This window comes from Oryctolagus cuniculus, chromosome Y (genome assembly GCF_051225735.1).
Source record: "Oryctolagus cuniculus isolate XC-2025 breed Fujian yellow rabbit chromosome Y, ASM5122573v1, whole genome shotgun sequence".
Lineage (NCBI taxonomy): Eukaryota > Metazoa > Chordata > Mammalia > Lagomorpha > Leporidae > Oryctolagus > Oryctolagus cuniculus.
In genome coordinates, this window is record NC_142889.1 from 23240593 (window position 1) to 23257640 (window position 17048).

At 36.0% G+C, this 17048-nt stretch overlaps 1 pseudogene; it reads right to left on the bottom strand.

Moving 5' to 3' along the window:
* Window positions 1–369: 369 nt before the first annotated feature.
* On the bottom strand, window positions 370–1915 carry LOC149119378 (palmitoyltransferase ZDHHC2-like; annotated as a pseudogene).
* Window positions 1916–17048: the final 15133 nt, after the last annotated feature.

Here is a 17048-nt window from a genome sequence, read left to right on the forward strand (position 1 = left end):
AAAGTAAAAGAAGTCTGGTTTATTTCCTCTACCTTCTTAATAGTAACTAACATTTTACAAATCAAGCACCTTATAATGTGACATAAAATCCTTTAATTCTGAAACAATATCTTAAGCCTCCATTTTTGAAATAAAAAAATCAGATAATCAATAAGTTTTTAAGTAATAAACTGTGCTACCCACATTATTTAGGTGAAAATTGGCTCATGAATTTAGGCCAAGTTTTTGATGGAAGATATTTCTTCTTTGAGTCATAAACCATAAAAATTTTAATATGTAATAAGAATCTTTGTTACTTATAACATTCTGTATATTGGATCAAAAGTGTGTTATGTTTTAAGTAACAACTTGCGATCAACTCATATTCTGCATATCCAAATGGTGCCTTCATATGGGAGCCTTTCATCCATGTACAGCATCGATACTTTAATAAAGCATGAATTTACTTTGCTTGAGGATTAAGTCTCATTCTCCATGGTTAATGCAGGATTGCTCATAACAGCTTTGCCTCTTCCAGGGTTTATGTTGTTTTCTGTCAAGACTGAGAGTCAGTAAGAAGGTGGCTCTGGGATTCTCTCTATGGCTTTGCAGGAAACTGATGGTTTTCAGGATTTTTAGCTGGTGAATTCAGCCCCGGCTTTAAGGATTTTTAGCTGGTGAATTCAGACCTGCAGGGCAGATGGTTGTTCAGGATCCTGGTTAACAAGTCAGCACTCAGACTTGAGAAAATGGTTAGCAACCAGTACTTCTCATCACCAAAAACTTATCTCATTACTTTTTACTGAGACCTGACTTGAATCCATTTTTATCAGTTCCATGTTGAAATACTGGAGTCCTCACTGTGCACTTACTCCTCATGTAGGATCTCTGTCCTTAGTGTGCTGTACATTGAGATTTAATGCTATAACTAGTACTCAAACTGTATTTTTCACTTTATGTATCTGTGTGGGAGTAAACTGTTGAAATCTTTACTTAATGTATGCTAAACTGATCTTCTGTATATAAAGAGAATCAAAAATGAATCTTGATGTGAATGGGAGAAGGAGTGGGAAAGGGGAGGGTTGCGGGTGGGAGGGACGTTATGGGGGGGAAGCCATTGTAATCCATAAGCTGTACTTTGGAAATTTATATTCATTAAATAAAAGTTAAAAATAAAAAAATAAAAAAAAGAAATACTGGACTCCTGGATGCCTCTAATGTAGATTTGTTTTTGCTGACTAGCCAACAATGATAGCCAAACAGAGAAGATGAGCTGACAGAAAACTAGCTGCAGCAAAGAATTTAAACCTCATATGGAACTTGGCTTGAGTATTTGGAAGACCACTTATCCAAAATTTGACAAAATACTGTAAGTCTGTAGCAGCCATTGAAATACAGTACAGCAGATAACAAGCCATGAAAAAAAGGAAGAATTTATAATCTGAAATTCCAACACAATTGTTCACCCATGGGCAATGATGATCCATCTTCAAAATACATTTATTGCAGATGGAACAGGGATGGCAGTGATCTGGTTTTATAAGTTGGCATCTGTCACAGTAGCGGATGGCTCCAGTCATGGCCCTGGTATAAATGGGAAGATCCCTGGCTGCTCACCTAAGAACTTCCTGATGGTGTTGTCCTCTGGGCTCTCTCTCCAACAATTCTTTCTCTGCATAAGAGAGATGACATTCTTTTGAAGGATCCATTGGTAATGTAAAGATAGTTTTCCAGTAGGACCAAACATCATGAAAAGTAGGTGATAAGCCATCAAGCACACAACTTGTTCACCAATGTTTTCCATGGAAATTAGTCAGAGCTGGATGGCGAGGGCATAGCATGACCAGCCCAACAGGAGGCTGATGAACTCTGCTGGGATCCAGGACAGCACCCCCCGGCACCGCCACCTGATGCTGAGCGGGCCTGAGAGTGTCATCTTCCAGCCGCATCCACCTGCCCAGCTCTGGCCTTGGGGTGGGCTGGCCGCACCTGGAGCTCCTGGGGGTAGAAGCTGGTTGCACTGCGGCTACTGCCGCTGCCGTGGCACTAAGTCCCCGGCCCGCAGACTGGAGCCAGCGCTGTGGACTCCTGGCTCCTCAGCCTGGCAGAGGTGGCAGCTGCAGGAGGAGGAAGCAGCTCTACATGTAGATTTAAAAATGCCTTTTCTTTCTATTTTTTTTTTGTTTTTGTTGTCCAACACATGCACGCATAATCTCTGTTTATAGAAAGCCAAATCAAAATGAGAGTAAAATATCCAGTCTTAAAATGGGTAGAAAATAAAAGATGAAAAATGACAATGATGCAGGAATTAAATAAGTCACAGAGAAACTGCTGACATATTTGAAATGTAGGCCAAAGTGGAAAGGATTAAAAAGGAGAAACAAGAAAGAGAAACAATGTTGGAGAAGAAAATCATTGAAAATTTTGCAAATCTTTCAAAAGTCAACAATCACCAAGTCAAAGATCCATTAAATGCTGCAAACCATTTTCTTTCTTTTCTTTTTTTTCTTTTTTTTTTTTTTTTTTGACAGGCAGAGTGGACAGTGAGAGAGAGAGACAGAGAGAAAGGTCTTCCTTTTCTGTTGGTTCGCTGCCATGGCCAGTGTACCGCGCTGATCTGAAGGCAGGAGCCAGGTGCTTCTCCTGGTCTCCCATGGGGTGCAGGGCCCAAGGACTTGGGCCATCCTCCACTGCACTCCGGGCCATAGCAGAGAGCTGGCCTGGAAGAGGGGCAACTGGGACAGAATCCAGCACCCCAACCAGGACTAGAACCCAGTGTGCTGGTGCCGCAAGGCGGAGGATTAGCCTATTCAGCTGCGGCACCGGCCACTGCAAACCATTTTCAAGGTAAACCATACTTAGCCACTTCGTAGCTTCACTTTTTGAAACTAAAGACAAACAAGACAGCAAAATATATAATCTCCAAAGGATCCAATGTGAGACAATAGCTGACTTATCTATGTCTGGCTTCACTGTATTAGTTGAGGAATCTGAATTTTGTACTGCTGTCAGTATATGTGTATAGTCAGTATTCATTAACACCTATAAACATCATGTGAAAGTGTATTTATATATATATAAGTATATATGCAATTTCAAATAAAAATTGAAATGTTACTCAAACAAATATTGAAGCAAACATTCTGACTGGAGAAAAATAATCTCAGAAGAACAATAGGAAAGAAATTAATGAATCTTGACTTGAACCTTTTTTATGATCGTGTGTATTCCATATTTTTTTGTCTTCTATAGTTTCTATCCCTTATAATAAAGAAAAGGTAAGGAACAAGAGATGCTAAACAGGTAAAAATGCTGAGTTTAACTGAGCAAGCCTGAGACTCTAAAAGCATTGTCCTGATGTCTTCACTAATCAGTAGAAGTGATAACTAGACAGAAGCCTTAGAATTCTCTCCTTTTTCAACCTCCCTCTTCTATTCCTATTCTTATTTTTTACAGAGATCCATTTCCAGCTAACTTTATACTCATAAGCTTACACTTACACTAAGAGTTAAACAAATAGTATATATATATATTAAAAAACATTGTTCCTCAACAGTAGAGACCCACATTCACTTCTCTTGGTTGTATACTCAGTAATGGAATTCCTGGATCATAAGAAAATTTTACATTTCATTTTTTGGAAGTTTCAGTACTTTCTTTTGTATTACTTCCATCATTTTTCATTAACAACCAAAGTGTACTAGAGATTCAATTTCTTTAGAATTGCTAATATTTGCTTGTTCATAATGGACATTTGAATTGGTGTATTGCTTTATTTTATTGTTTGTCATTTGCATTTTGCTAGCCACAAATATATTGATAATTCTTTCATGTGCTAAGCAACAACTTGTATAACTTTGTAGAAATGTTTAATTCTTTGTCCATCTCTAAATGTTTTTGTTTCTGAGTTGTAGGATTTTCTTATATGCAACATATCTCTAATAATGACCTCTTCTGAAACATGAATTGTAAAGACTCTTCCCATCAAATGAGTTCCCTTTTCACTCTGATAGTACCTTTTGTTGTATAAACAGTTTTAATTTTATATAATTCCTGCCATTTTCTTTTGTTGCTTTTGAATCATTACTACTATGTAAAATAAGTTACTACCAACCCCATTGTCATTGTTTCTCCCTTCTTAACATTTTAAATTCAAAATTAAAATTTGGTATCATAACATAGACATTAAAAGATTGTCATTTATTTAGAGAATAATATTCAAATTAAAGTTAATACATTTCCAGTTAGAGTAGCATCTTTTGTTACTAATGGCTTTTTCAGTGTTTTAAATATGCCAAGCTTGTTGGCTCAGTAGGCAAAGGCCAGCCTACGTTCAAAGGGCATTAATTTCCATCTCAGATGTTAGAGTTGTAAAGACATTCTGGCCTCCATGTATCTACCACAAATGTAATTGTTATTTTGTATTTTAGTTTTGTCCAACATAAATTATAATTTTCTTTGTGATTTTTTTCATCCGTAGATTATATAGGTTATTTGAGTTTTAAATACTAGAGGCTTCTCTGGACTTCTGTTTTCCTATTGACTTCTTTTTAAAATGTTCTAGAAAGCTTTTATTTAATAAATATAAATTTCATAGGTATAGCTTTAGGAATATAGCAGTTCTTCCCCCCATACCCACCCTCCTACCTTCAAATCATCCCATCTCCTACTCCCTCTCCCATCAGAAGAGAGAAGTCAGAAGAGAATGCAGCAACACTTGTCACTGCTGATTCTGAGGGTGAACTTTGCAATTGCTACTGACTTTGAGTCTGGCCTGGAGTATTAGTTGGGGGCATGGTGCTCATCTAATCCTGTGAAGGAGGAGCACATTTCCCACTTCTTATTCCCCTGTACAATGTCTCTCAGTGACTGCTAGTGGAGAGGCATCTTCTTGATAAGGAGAGTGCAGGCTGCATGGCTCAAGTGCATGTAACTAAGGGATTTTATCTGAGGGATAAATCCATCATCCCAGTGACATTGAGTATGGCCTGGAGGGTTGACAGGAGTGATAGCGTCAGTTAAGACTGTGAGGCCAGCCTGCAGCACCAAAATCCCATATGTGTACTGGTTTAAGTCAGAGCTGCAGCACTTTCAATCCAGCTCCCTGCTAATGAACCTGCGAAAGCAGCAGAGGATGGCCCAAATACTTGGGCCCCTGCACCCATGTGGGAGACCTGGAAAAAGCTCCTGGCTCCTGGCTTTGGCCTGGCCCAGCCCTGGTTGATGTGGACATTTGGGGAATGAAACAGTGGATGGAAAATTTCTCTCTCTGGCTTTCCTTGTCTCTCTCTGTAACTCTGCCTTTCAAATGAAATAAAGTGAAATGAAATGAAATGAAATGAAATGAAATGAAATGAAATGAAATGAAATGAAATAAAATAAGACTGTGAGGCGCTCCCCTTCTCTCACCCTATCATGGGTGACCATACTAAAACAGCCAATGCAGAACACTACAGCAAGCTTTGGGAACACCTTGGCTCTCTCCATGGATGGAGCAGACTTGTGGGGGGGATAAGAACAGATCCTCTGCTCCCTGTGACTGTGGGCTATCAACACACTATGGCTGGGAATTCCATGAGTGCATGATAGAACAAGAGGTGCTGCTGTGTCTCAGGAAACTACTGTGCCTGTCTTCAGAGGATCAGGGTTCCATGAGCATTTGTGATAGGCCACTGCAGAGGGCTTTTTGCACTCACTTAGGACCACGCATATCCTTTGTGCAAATCATGTGCCTACATGGGTGGGGTATGCAGAAACTGTGAGCTTGACTAGGGCTTTGATCACCTTGGCAGAGAGGAAGTGAAGCAGTGATCACACAGCCAACATGATGGTAATCCCTCTACTGACAATAGAGATCTACCATGCCCAACTTGCTGTCACCCTGGACACTTGCACCACTCTGGATCTCACTGCTGAGCTCTCTGGCCCCAAGCAAAACACACCTCTGAATATCGACCAAGGGAGAAGAAGGAGAAGCCATTACACTATGCCACAGTGGAATAATTCAAAGATAAAAATCATCAGAGGAGAAAGTCAACACGTGGTTCCACAAGTGCCTAAAAATAAATGTGTAAATATGAGAAACATGAAATAGGAAGACAATATGACTCCTCCAAAAGAATATAACAATTCCATGTTAGAATATAACAATTCAATGTTAGAACATAAAAATGAAGAGATTGAAGACATTCAAAAAGAATTCTAAAGAATGATCATATGACTAACAAAAATGAGAAACAAATTAATGTGTCAAAGAAATCCATTCACTACACTGATGAAAAATTTTGCTGGGAGATAGAGATAGTTAAAGTAAATCAAACTGAAATATTAGAAATAAAGAATTCTATATATCTAAAAACTACCTGGAAAGCCTTATCAACAGACTTAATGAGGCAGATAAAAGAATATTTGAGCTATTAGACAAATCCTAAGAAATATCTTTCAGACCAAAAAAACAAATAAAAAAAAGTTTTCAAGTTTTATGAATTACTATCAATTGACCTAGTACACAGGTCTCAGGAATTCCTGAAGATGCGGATATAGACAAAGGATTAAGAGGCTTACTAGGTGAAATAATGTAGAAAATCCCCTAGTTTGGAGAAAGAAAGGGACATCCAAGTACAGGAAGTATGTAGAACTCTAATGTACATGATTAGAAAGGATACTCCCCACAACACATTATAGTCAAACTTTGATGCATAAAACATAAAGAAATAGTTATAGAAACACAAGATTACCTTTGGACGATCTCTAATTGGGTTGACAACTGATTTTTAATAAGAAATTGAAGGTGAAATAACTTCCAAAACAAACAAAAAAGTGAAAAATTGTCAACACTCATCCAGCCTTACAAATAATACTTTACAGAGAGATGAAGGAAAATAGTCTACATTAAAGAATGTGAAGGGAGAAAATATCCTAGAAAGAGTACAGAGGAAACCCAAAGCAAAAAACAGGAATTTTCTGGGAAAATGGCAGAACCGAGGCATTATTTATCAATAATAACCTTGAATGTAATGGCCTAAACTATCCAATTAAAAGAAATAAACTGGCTAAACAAATTAAAACACATGACCCAACTATTTGCCTCTTACAAGAAACACACATCAACAAAAAGATACACAAAAACTTGAAAGTGCAAGAATACAAAAAGATATTATGTGATAATGTAAAGCAAAAAAGAGCAGGAGTGGCCATAGTAATAGAAAAACTATTAAAAGAGAAATAGGAAGGAATTATGTAATGATTAAGGGATTTATTCAGAGTGAAGATTTGTCTATAAAAATGTATATGGACCCAGTGCTGGGAAACCTAGCTATTTAAAACAAATGGCAATGCATTTAAAGAGAAACATAGACTCTAATACAATATTAAACAAGGGGATTAAACACCCCACTTTCATCAATGGACGGAACAACTACACACACACACAAAATCAACAAATAAATAACAGTCCTAATCTACATTCAGGAGCAAAAGAACCTAATTGATATCTACAGAACATTTCATCACACAACTTCAGATTAGGTATTTTTTTTCTATCATTGCATTCAAGTTCTTCTAGGACATCCCATATGCTAGGCCATAAAGCAAGTGTCAGTGCATTCAAATAAATGTATCTTTAATAATTATTTTGGAATGGAGCTAGATATTAACAATTTAAGAAACTCTAGAAAATATATAAACACATGGAAAATGAATGACATATTCCTGAATAGACAGTGATTCAGAGAATAAATAAGAAAGAAAGTAATGCAAGTGAATGAAGAGGGCAACAAAATATGTGATGGAGAAAAAGTAATGTTTTGGGAAGACTTATAGCAATTCATACCTATGCAAATAACTGGAAAGGCATCAAAGAAATGGTTTAACAATGCAACTAAGCGATCTTAAAAAATAGTAGGAGGAAAGAAATAATCAAAATTGAGTGGAGGTAGACAAAATTGAAAAAAATACAAAAGATTAGTGACATGATGATTTGTTTGAAAAAATAATTGAAATTGGTAGACCATTGATCCAAATAACCAATAAAAATAGAAGGCCCAAATTCATATAATCAGATATGAAAAAATGTTATAAAAAGATACCATATAAATAAAAATAATCATAAAGAATTATTCCAAATTGCTATATGCTAAACAATTTGAAATTCTAAAAGAAATGAACAGATTTCAGACACATATAATCTACAAAAATTTAGTCAGGAGGATATACAAAACCTCAGTAGATCAACAAAAAATTCAGATTGAACCAGTCATAAAGACCATCACCAAAAAAAAAAAAAAAGTCAAAAAGTCTAGGACTCAATTGTTTCACTGCTGGATTCTACCAGACATTTAAAGAAGAAAAAATTCTACTTCTTCACAAACAATTCAAAACAATGGAAAGGGTGGGTATCATCCCACACTCATGTTATGCAGCCAACATCACCTTAATCTATTAATACATCAGAAAAAGTGTTCACCTGGGTCAAGTGGGATTTATCCCTGGTATGCTGGGATGGTTCAAAGATTTGCAAATCAATAAATGTGATACATCACCTTAACAAAATGAAGGAAAAAATCCACATGCCTATCTCAATAGGTGCAGAGAAAGCATTTGATGAAATACAAAGTTCTTTTATGATGAAAATCTTAAACAATTTGGGTATAGAAGGAATACCCCTTAACACAATAAAGGCAATTTACTACAAACCCACAGCCAGTATCCTATTGAATGGAAAGCATACCCCTAAAATATGGAACCAGAGAAGGATGACCACTCTCACCATTGCTATTTAACATTATCCTGGGACCTTTAGCTAGAGCCATCAGACAATAAAAAATCAAAGGGATAAAAATTGGAAAGGAAGAAGTCAAACTATCCGTGTTTGCAGATGACATGATTCTATATATAGGGGATCCAAAGGACTCCACTGAGAGACTACTGGAATTCACAAGAGAGTTTGGTAAAGTCACAGGATATAAAATCAGTACACAAAAATCAATAGCCTTTTTTATAAAAAGACAAAGCCATGACTGAGAAATAACTTTTAAGATCAGCTCCATTCACAATGGCTCCAAAATAATTAAATATTTTGAATGAATTTAAGGAGGAATCAAAATGAAACGAAACAACTAGTACAACAGGAAACTGGGATAGTGACTGAAGTGAAGAATTCAATAGATCAAATGAAAAACACGATAGAGAGCCTTACAAACAGAATGGGAGAAGCAGAAGAGAGAATATCGGACTTAGAAGACAGAACAGGAAAGGATACAGTCAGACCAAAGAAAAGAAGAGGAAATTAGAAATCTAAAACATATTGTCGGGAATCTTCAGGATACTATTAAAAAAACCAACATTCGGGTTCTAGGAGTTCCTGAAGGCATGGAGAGGGAGAAAGGATTAGAAGGCCTTTTTAGTGAGATATTAGCAGAAAATTTCCCAGGTTTGGAGAAGGACAGAGAAATCCTAGTACAGGAAGCTCACAGAACCCCTAATAAATACGACCAAAAGAGATCCTCACCACGACACGTTGTAATTAAACTCTCCACAGTGAAACCTAAAGAAAAGATCCTAAAATGTGCAAGAGAGAAACGTCAGATTACTCTCAGAGGATCTCCAATCAGACTCACAGCTGACTTCTCATCAGAAACTCTACAAGCTAGGAGGGAATGGCGAGATATAGCCCAGGTACTAAGAGAGAACAACTGCCAGCCCAGAATATTATATCCTGCAAAGCTATCATTTGTGAATGAAGGTGAAATAAAGACTTTTCATAACAAACAGAAATTGAAAGAATTTGTTGCCACTCGTCCAGCCCTGCAAAAGATGCTTAAAGATGTGTTACACACAGAAACAAAGAAACATGGTCATCAATATGAAAGAAGGTAAAGGAAGGAAACCAAGGAAGGAAAGCTCACAGCAAAAGATCACAGGGAATTCAAAGCATATATTAGAACTTACCTTTGGCAAATGGCAGGGCAAAGTTACCACTTATCATTAGTCACATTGAACGTGAATGGCCTGAACTGTCCAGTTAAAAGACACCGATTGGCTGATTGGGTTAAGGAACAAAACCCATCTATTTGCTGCTTACAAGAAACACATCTTTCCAACAAAGATCCATACAGACTGAAAGTGAAAGGCTGGAAAAAGATATACCATGCCAACAGAAATGAAAAAAGAGCGGGCGTAGCCATCTTAATATCAGACACCATAAACTTTACCACAAAAACCATTAAGAGAGACAAAGAGGGACAGTACATAATGATTAAGGGATCAATTCAACAGGAAGATATAACAATTATCAATGTATATGCACCTAACTACAGGGCACTGGTTTATCTAAAAGATTTGTTAACGGACTTAAAGGGAGACTTAGATTCCAATACAATAGTACTGGGGGACTTCAATACTCCACTCTCAGAACTAGACAGATCAATAGGACAGAAGATCAACAAGGATACAGCAGATTTAAATGACACTATAGCCCAAATGGATCTAACAGATATATACAGAACTTTCAATCCTACAGCTAAAGATTTTACATTTTTCTCAGCAGTACATGGAACCTTCTCTAGGATTGACCACATACTAGGCCATAAAGCAAGTCCAGGAAATTCAAAAGAATTAGAATCATACCATGCAGCTTCTCAGACCATAAAGGAATGAAGTTGGAAATTAGCAACTCAGGAATCCCTAGATCATACGCAAACACATGGAGATTGAACAACATGCTCCTGAATGAACAATGGGTCATAGAAGAAATCAAAAGAGAAATCAAAAACTTTCTGGAAGTAAATGAGGATAACAGCACAACATACCAAAACTTATGGGACGCAGCAAAAGCAGTGTTAAGAGGGAAGTTTATATCAATAGGTGCCTACATCAAGAAATTGGAAAGGCACCAAATAGATGAGCTCTCAATTCACCTCAAGGATCTAGAAAACCTACAGCAAACCAGACCCAAATCTAGTAGGAGAAGAGAAATCATTAAAATCAGAGAAGAAATCAACAGGATTGAATCCAAAAAAAAACATTACAAAAAATCAGCCAAACGAGGAGCTGGTTTTTTGAAAAAATAAACAAAATTGACACCCCATTGGCCCAACTAACTAAAAAAAGAAGAGAAAAGACCCAAATCAATAAAATCAGAGATGAAAAAGGAAACGTAACAACAGACACCACAGAAATAAAAAGAATCATCAGAAATTACTACAAGGACTTGTATGCCAGCAAACAGGGAAACCTACCCGAAATGGATACATTCCTGGACACATACAACCTACCTAAATTGAACCAGGAAGACATCGAAAACCTAAACAGACCCATAACTGAGACAGAAATTTAAACAGTAATAAAGGCCCTCCCAACAAAGAAAAGCCCAGGACCAGATGGATTCACTGCTGAATTCTACCAGACATTTAAAGAAGAACTAACTCCAATTCTTCTCAAACTATTCAGAACAATCAAAGAAGAGGGAATCCTCCCAAATTCTTTCTATGAAGCCAGCATCACCTTAATTCCTAAGCCAGAAAAAGATGCAGCACCGAAAGAGAATTACAGACCAATATCCCTGATGAACATAGATGCAAAAATCCTCAATAAAATTCTCACCAATAGAATGCAACAACACATCAGAAAGATCATCCACCCAGACCAAGTGGGATTTATCCCTGGTATGCAAGGATGGTTTAATGTGCGCAAAACAATCAATGTGATATACCATATTAACAGACTGCAGAAGAAAAACCATATGATTATCTCAATAGATTCCGAGAAAGCATTTGATAAAATACAACATCCGTTCATGATGAAAACTCTAGGCAAACTGGGTTTGGAAGGAACATTCCTCAATACAATCAAAGCAATCTATGAAAAACCCACAGCCAACATCCTATTGAATGGGGAAAAGTTGGAAGCATTTATTTCCACTGAGATCTGGTACCAGAGAGGGATGCCCACTCTCACCACTGCTATTCAATATAGTTCTGGAAGTTCTAGCCAGAGCTATTAGGCAAGAAAAAGAAATTAAAGGGATACAAATTGGGAAGGAAGAACTCAAACTATCCCTCTTTGCAGATGATATGATTCTTTATTTAGGGGACCCAAAGAACTCTACTAAGAGACTGTTGGAACTCATAAAAGAGTTTGGCAAAGTAGCAGGGTATAAAATCAATGCACAAAAATCAACAGCCTTTGTATACACAGACAATGCCATGGCTGAGGAAGAACTTCTAAGATCAATCCCATTCACAATAGCTACAAAAACACTCAAATACCTTGGAATAAACTTAACCAAGGACATTAAAAGTCTACGATGAAAATTACAAAACCTTAAAGAAAGAAATAGAAGAGGATACCAAGAAATGGAAAAATCTTCCATGCTCATAGATTGGAAGAATCAATATCATCAAAATGTCCATTCTCCCAAAAGCAATTTATAAATTCAATGCAATACCAATCAAGATACCGAAGACCTTCTTCTCAGATCTGGAAAAATTGGTGCTGAAATTTATATGGAGGCACAAGAGACCTCGAATAGCTAAAGCAATCTTGTACAATAAAAACAAAAACAAAGCCGGAGGCATCACAATACCAGATTTCAGGACATACTACAGGGCAGTTGTAATCAAAACAGCATGGTACTGGTACAGAAACAGTTGGATAGACCAATGGAACAGAATTGAAACACCAGAAATCAACCCAAACATTTACAGCCAACTTATATTTGATCAAGGATCTAAAACTAATTCCTGGAGCAAGGACAGTCTATTCAATAAATGGTGCTGGGAAAATTGGATTTCCACGTGCAGAAGCATGAAGCAAGACCACTACCTTACACCTTACACAAAAATCCACTCAACATGGATTAAAGACCTAAATCTACGACCTGACACCATCAAGTTACTAGAGAACATTGGAGAAACCCTTCAAGATATTGGCACAGGCAAAGAGTTTCTGGAAAAGACCCGGGAGGCACAGGCAGTCAAAGCCAAAATCAACTATTGGGATTGCATCAAATTGAGAAATTTCTGTACTGCAAAAGAAACAGTCAGGAGAGTGAAGAGACAACCGACAGAATGGGAAAAAATATTTGCAAACTATGCAACAGATAAAGGGTTAATAACCAGAATCTACAAAGAGATCAAGAAACTCCACAAAAACAAAACCAACAACCCACTTAAGAGATGGGCCAAGGACCTCAATAGACATTTTTCCAAAGAGGAAATCCAAATGGCCAACAGGCACATGAAAAAATGTTCAAGGTCATTAGCAATCAGGGAAATGCAAATCAAAAGCACAATGAGGTTCCACCTCATCCCGGTTAGAATGGCTCACATGCAGAAATCTACCAACAACAGATGCTGGCGAGGATGTGGGGAAAAAGGGACACTAACCCACTGTTGGTGGGAATGCAAACTGGTCAAGCCACTGTGGAAGTCAGTCTGGAGATCCCTCAGAAACCTGAAGATAACCCTACTGTTCGACCCAGCCATCCCACTCCTTGGAATTTACCCAAAGGAATTTAAATTGGCAAACAAAAAAGCGGTCTGCACCCTAATGTTTATTGCAGCTCAATTCACAATAGCTAAGACCTGGAACCAAACAAAATGCCCATCAACGGTAGACTGGATAAAGAAATTATGAGATATGTACTCTTTAGAATACTATACCGCAGTAAGAAATAACGAAATCCAGTCATTTGCAACAAAATGGAGGAATCGGGAACACATCATGCTGAGTGAACTAAGCCAGTCCCAAAGGGACAAATACCATATGTTCTCCCTGATCGGTGATGACTGAATGAACACCAAAAGGGAAACCTGTTGGAGTGAGGTGGACACTATGGGAAACGGTGGCTTGATCAGCATAGCCCTGACTGTTAATGAACAACTTAATACATTATCCCTCTTAGTAGTTTTTTTATCTGTTCTACTTAATATGACTGGTTTAGTTCTGTAATTGATGCACAGCTATTCTTAAGTGTTGAAAATTAACTGAAATGTGATCCCTGTTGAACATGGGAGTGGGAATGGGAGAGGGAAGAATGGGAGAGGGTTTCCATGGCCTGGGAAACTCATAACTGGTGCATAGGGAGATTACTGATGCCATAGACAGGAGTGTCAATTGGTAAAGTCAACAACAGGAGTCACTGTGCACTTACTCCTCATGTAGGATCTCTGTCCTTAACGTGCTGTACACTGAGGCTTAATGCTATAACGAGTACTCAAACAGCATATTTCACTTTGTGTTTCTATGGGGGTGCAAACGACTGAAATCTTTACTTAATGTACACTAAACTGATCTTCTGTAAAAAAAAAAAAAAAAAAAAAAAAAAAGAAAGAAATTATCAATTCCCAACTTGACTCTCACTGGGATTAAACATGACAATAGGTCTGCTCTGATTTCATCATCATTTAAAAAAAATCATCTATTATTTTTCACTTTATGTTTCTGTGTGGGAGCAAACTGTTGAAATCCATACTTAATGTATACTAAGCTGATCTTCTGTATATTAAGATAATCGAAAATGAATCTTGATGTGAATGGAAGGGGAGAGGGAGTGGGAAAGGGGAGGGTTGTGGGTGGGAGGGATGGTATGGGGGGAAGCCATTGTAATCCATAAATCGTACTTTGGAAATTTATATTCATTAAATAAATGTTTAAAAAAATAAAAAAATAAAAATAAAAAAGAAAAGAAAAGAAAAGAAAAAAATATAAAATAAAATAAAATAAAATAAAATAAAATAAAATAAAATAAAATAAAATAAAAATAAAGGACCATAGGTTCACAGTGTAAGAATGACATGCATGTGAATAGTGATGATATACACAAGTTAAAGTAATACAATGAAAGACAAAATAAAAATATAACTGATATACAGGGCTAGGTAAAACTCTGCTATGAATGCCCTTAGTAACATTATTATTTTATGGTGAGCCATAATAAAAGATAAACATACACATGCATATTTGGTTAAATGTATCTAGAATAAACTGTACAAATTACAGCACAATATGGAAATGAATTTTGAAAAGTTCCCAAAAGCAGATGTTAACAATTCCAAGAATGTCCAGAAAAACCGAAGCATTTATCTGCTGCTGATGAGAATGATGATTCTTGACCTAGAATGTGCTCAAATCCTGAAAACCAGACAGTTGTTTGGATGACTTCCAACATTTACAGCAATTTGATGAACAATGATAAAGCAAACCTTGATAAATATGCTTTCTTTGAGCTAGAGCTGTCATAAACTAGTATATGAATTACCTACTCAGGTGGCAGTAATAAATTACATGACAAAATAAAGAAATAGGTACTTTTTTTTTTTAAAGATTTCACCCAACTGTTTGAGAGGTAGAGTTACAGACAGAGGGAGAGAGAGAGACAAATCTCTTCCTTCTGTTAGTTCACTCTCCAAATGATTGCAATGGCCAGAGCTGCAACAATCAGAAGCTAGGAGCCATTTCTCCCACTTGGGTGCAGGGGCCCAAGGACTTGGGTCATCTTCCACTGCTTTTCCAGGTCACAGTAGAGAGCTGGACTGGAAGAGGAGCATCTGGGACTAGAACCGGTGCCCATATGGGATGCCAGTGCCACAGACAGAGGATTAACCTACTGTGCCATGGCTCCATCCTGGCATTCAATTTTTGATTATAGATTGTAAACATGAACTTGGTAAAATCAGTAATCAGTGTCACAATCTTATGATGAAAAAAACTCTTAGAGTTACATTCAGAAATAATCATGAATATTTCAGGAATATAAAGCAAGAAAAGATCATGGTGCATTAATGCATTAATATTTTGGCTAACATATGAGTACCTTGATCCAGGCATTTTTATAATCTAAATAAAATATATATACATATATATTTATATATACATATGTGTATATATAATATGTATATATATTTGTATAGATATGTGTATATAATATGTACATATTATCTAATATAATGTACTGTATTATATCATATAATATATAATACATAATATATATTATATACATATTATATAATATAATGTATTATATATAATATAATGTGTTATATAATATACATTATACATAATATAATATATTTACATATCATATAATATAATATATTATCATAATATATGTTTATATATTATATATATATATATTATATATATATTATATATATATATTATGTATATAATATAATATGTAGTATATAAAATACATGTTATATATAATATATAAAATATAATGTGTTATAGTATATACAATATGTACATATGTAAATATGTATATATAAATATATGTGTATATATACACATATCTACATATATGTATGTGTGTATATATGTGTATATATATATATATATAGAGAGAGAGAGAGAGAGATAATACACTAACTTGAACATCTCAAAATCTCCATTGTTGCAGAATTTTCCAAAGTAGCAATCATGGAAGGAGTTAGACAACTGAAAGAATTATGGGCAATTTCATAACTTCAACAGAAGCATGCTGACTAGGAAGGCAAGTATTTTCAGGACTAATCTTGCATTTTGATATTGAGTGGAAGTGAATACTTTTTTAGCAAGAACATAAGCGACAAAGTATTCATGAATTTTTTGATAAAGAGACTTATGTAATTACAAAAGAAAATACAGTTGGCAGAGAGCTTAAATCAAGAATATTTTAAGTACATTAACAGAATATATTTGAAATATAGTACAAATAAAAACTTGTTATATAGCTTCCAAAATCAAAGGTCAATGTAGAGATCCAAGAGTCCACAATCATAACATCTATATGACCTGCAAAGGAGAAAGATGGCACTGATAATAGAAGACTCTGTGCAATGTTGATCTTGAACACTGTAATATAAGTGGTAGAATATAGAGAAAGTTGATGACATTAGAAAGATAAAGTACACCAATGTGGCCACAGGTAACTTGTCCTGAGATTGGCATAAGCCATGCTGTTAGTAAATATAAAAAATGATGGTTATTAGAATAAATTCAAAAATAAAATGAAAGTCATACTAATGTGTTGAATTATAATGCACAATATATTATGATTTCTGGAAATAAAAATAAAGAATATTGTTGTA